Source organism: Triticum dicoccoides, chromosome 6B (assembly GCF_002162155.2).
Source record: "Triticum dicoccoides isolate Atlit2015 ecotype Zavitan chromosome 6B, WEW_v2.0, whole genome shotgun sequence".
NCBI classification, from domain to species: domain Eukaryota; kingdom Viridiplantae; phylum Streptophyta; class Magnoliopsida; order Poales; family Poaceae; genus Triticum; species Triticum dicoccoides.
The window spans coordinates 28789217-28793272 of NC_041391.1; the positions used below are offsets into that span (position 1 = coordinate 28789217).

Below are 4056 nucleotides of genomic sequence, written 5' to 3' on the forward strand. Positions count from 1 at the left end.
AAACCAAAAAGATGCTAGCGACCGCGATTTGGAAGATGTTCAATACTTGTGCATAAATTCAAAAGATGTTTATGTCTGAACTTTGTTCGCAAATTCGTAAAATATTCGGGGAGTTTGATAAAAAAAATTCACGGTTTTGAAAAAATGTCATAATTTCGAGAAATGTTTGCTATTAATAAATAATGTTCCTGTTTGTGTATTTGTTCATTAATTCAAAAGTTGTTCATGTTTTCAATTTTTTTCGCAAATTCAAAAAATGTTCAAAGATTTTCATAGAATGTTCATGTTTTGAAAGAAATGATCATAATTTTAAAGAAAATCGCAATTTTTGAAAAATGGGCCAGGTTTTAAAATTTGTTCACAAAGTCAATAGATATTGATGTTTACAAAAAGTTTAGAATTTCAAATTTTTGTTCGCTTTCTTTTACAAAAAATGCTCCCACTTTCAAATTTTGCTCGGGAATTTCGAAAGATGTTTCCACTTTTAAATGGGTCTTGGACCATTAACCGAGGGGGAGTCGACGATTAAAAATTGGGCCCAATTAGAGCCCAGCGCTGAACCGAATGACAAGAACCGAAAATGGCAGCCCATTCTCACCGGCCCCCATTTCTTTCCTTCCCGACAGACCACACAAAAATACCTCCGCTGCCGCCGCCGCCACCGGCCGCCGCCGCGATGCTCCGCCTCCGAGAGCGCATCGTTTTCCATCTCCTCTCTTTCTCCTCCACCTCCACCTCCACCTCCGCCCCGGCCACCCTCCCACTCCGCCGCCTCCTCTCCGCCGTCGCGGCCCCCATTCCCCCGAGCCGAGGATTCGCCGTTGAGGATTACCTCGTCGACACCTGCGGCCTCACCCGAGCCCAGGCACTCAAGGCCTCCACGAAGCTCTCCCACCTCAAATCCCCGGACAAACCCAACGCCGTCCTCGCCTTCCTCTCCGGCCTCGGCCTCACTGGCGTCGATGCCGCCGCCGTCGTCGCCAAAGATCCGCTCTTCCTCTGCGCCGGCGTGGAGACAACCCTGGTCCCCGTCGTCGACGGACTCGAGGGCCTCGGTCTGTCGCGTCCTGGGATCGCCCGCCTCGTGTCGCTCGCCTACATCAACTTCCGCTGCAGATCCATCGTCTCCAAGATGCAGTACTACCTGCCCCTCTTTGGCTCCTTCGACAACTTCTTCCGCGCGCTCCAGCGCTCATCCTACCTTCTCTCGTCGGACCTGGACAAGGTTATCAAGCCCAATGTCGTGTTCCTGCGGGAGTGCGGGCTAGATGATTGCGATATTGGCAAGCTGTGTGTCCGAGTGCCGAGGATCCCCGGAGGGCGTCCGGGCAATGGGGGCATATGCTGAAAGATTAGGCATGCCCCGGGGTTCTGGGATGTACAGAATTGCGCTACATGCCGTCTCATTCCTCACCGAGGAGAAGATCACTGCTAAAGTGGACTACCTGAAGAAGACGTTCAGCTGGTCGGATGCTGAGGTTGTCATGGCTTTGTCTAAAGCTCCAATGCTGCTGAAGAGGTCAAAGGACATCCTGTGGCGCAGGTTCGAGTTCCTTGTCTCTGAGGTGGGTTTGGAACCGGCATACATTGCTCGTCGGCCGGTAATGCTCTATTATAGCCTTGATAATCGGCTCAAGCCCCGGTGCTATGTTCTAAAGTTCCTCAAGGAAAATGGATTGGTAGATCGTGACCTGAGCTTCTCTAGTGCACTCTCAATTCAGGAGAAGTACTTCATGGAGAAGTACATACGCCCTCACAACGAAGCTGCGCCACACCTCGCTGATGACTATGCAGCCGCTTGCAAAGGGGAGGTGCCAGCTAGTTTCAGATTTACTTGAACCAATAGTGGGCTAAGGATCACTGTGTATGGCGCAACAAAGTTTTCACTCTGCGCAGTAAGCTGGTAGTTCCTGTTTTGGTGTTCTTTGCCAAACTAGATGTTGCTTATTTTCTGTAGTATGCCTGTTACATGCTTGTTTGGTCATTGCTAAATGCTAACTCCTATGGATCTGATAATTTTATTCCTGAACTCTGATATGTTGTTGTCATTCCTTCAGAGAAGATCTTTGTGTTCTCCTGATAATTTTATTCCTGAACCCTAAAGTCTAATTATATTTTCCTAAATCATGGCTGAGTGAAATATGTGTTGCTAGTTCCATTCTATCCTGTGTTCAGATTTTAAGAGTGATCTGGGAAGTAGGATTTGCCGGCACTCCACCTTCAGATATGTGGACATGGACCAATGCAGCCTGCCAAGATGGTGCTCTGTGAGATCAAACTTCTTCCACCAAGAAGGGCATTTGGCCTCAAACTCTGCTCTTTTGTTTTTGTTTTTTTAGAGTTACTCCTCAATTTATCTGGTAGACATCCTTTTGTTAGTAAGAAATCGATCTATTTTTAATGTGATTTAGATATGCTTCTTCCAGTCATTCGTTGATTTCGTTACTGAAATCTGCACTTACTTCTCTTTGTGTCATTGCTTCATTCCATCCAGTAGTTTGTAAACCACTGGAACAATATCATGAGAAGATTAGTGTCCTGGTTATATTAGTGCTCTTTTGCATTGCAATCTTGTGTTTCGGTTGTCAGATTGCCGCTGTTTGTGATCTTCCAACAGATTTCCGTGGTGTTGCTTAATTTGCCCCTGGTGTTTTCTGTTGTTTCCATACAGGTTAAATAGGGAGTACGTACTTGTACAAATGAAAATACTGTTTTAATCCGTTAAAAAAACTGTTTTAATTGCTGCCACAGTAAAGTTGCTGTGTAGGTAATGGTCACAGCAGATTTGAAGAGCATAGGTTTTCTATTTGCATGATCTTACTTGTATATAGTAGACCTGGAGATAGACAGCCTTGGGCACGAAACTGGAGAGTGCCTTAATACACACAAGCTAGTGAATTCCACGGTCTTAATTTTCATCTGAATTTTAATCAGTGGTGTTGATATTTGAAGCTAGGCTCGGGCTTACTCAAATGGTAGTGAGGTTCGGTGATCCTTTACATACATTGCATAAATGCAGAATGGTAGATACACTGTTATGAATTTTTAGGATTTCAACTGATGTTTATATCCCTGAGTGGCTAATTTCAAATTCAAATCCAGATCCAGATAGTTACCTGCTCATAAGCTGCAGGTACTAATTGCCATCTTCATACTGGATCTGTTGAGTTGTGAGCTAGTATGTGCCAGTTATCTCTGATTTTTTTTCTGTAATCATCCAATATTTTTGCTCCGCCACCTTGCTTTACATTTCCACTGCAGCAGTGACCATCAGACCTCGCGGGCAGGAAATTTCCATGTGTTTTGGGTATTGTGAATGGGTTTGTTCTGATATGAAACGTGTAACCGTAGTCCTGAAAGTTTCCGAAATTGTTGCTACTTTAACACTGTCTGTTTCTTGCATTGCTATTCTGAACTTTATTATTGCTTTGTAAATGTGATGCTCTTTCTGAACATTTCCAAAGCATTAGTCTGTGTTAATTTGCTAAGGAGGTGTAGTATATTCAGGGGCGCTGCAAAGTTCCAAACTTAAATGCAACAACACCCAGCATCGAAACATTCAGTGCCTCAACAAATTCAGCTTAATTAGTGTCGCACATACACTTACAAACTCTTATGCAGACTGAGATATGTAGTATCCATTGATAAACAAAACTCCAGAAACTAAATAAACAGAGGAAATAATATAGTGATAATAAATACACAAGGGAAATGATACTGATGAAAACATAAATTAAGACAGAAATCAATCAAGTTAGAGACTTCATTCTAACAGAAGTCAGAAGGTTGTCTTGGGTGCACCAGGGCTGCGCTCTTGAAGGCAGACTCCACATCAACAAGCACATGTTGAATTTTTTTGCTGGAGTCCGTGACGCTGTTGATGAGACACACAGGGATGTCCTGGAGACAGGGCAAACATTCCATGTCGACGAATTCCACGGTGAGCGTCCGTGCCTTGGGCATAGCTCCTGTCTCGAAGCTCAGGCATGCTGTGACATCTTCATCAAATCGGAACTCAAAAGTACTCCAAAACTGGGAACAACCCCGTGCCGACCA

At 44.4% G+C, this 4056-nt stretch overlaps 1 pseudogene; it reads left to right on the forward strand.

The window, feature by feature from the left end:
* The first annotated feature begins 611 nt into the window (after window positions 1–611).
* Window positions 612–2715, forward strand: LOC119321750 (annotated as a pseudogene).
* The last annotated feature ends 1341 nt before the right edge of the window (window positions 2716–4056 follow it).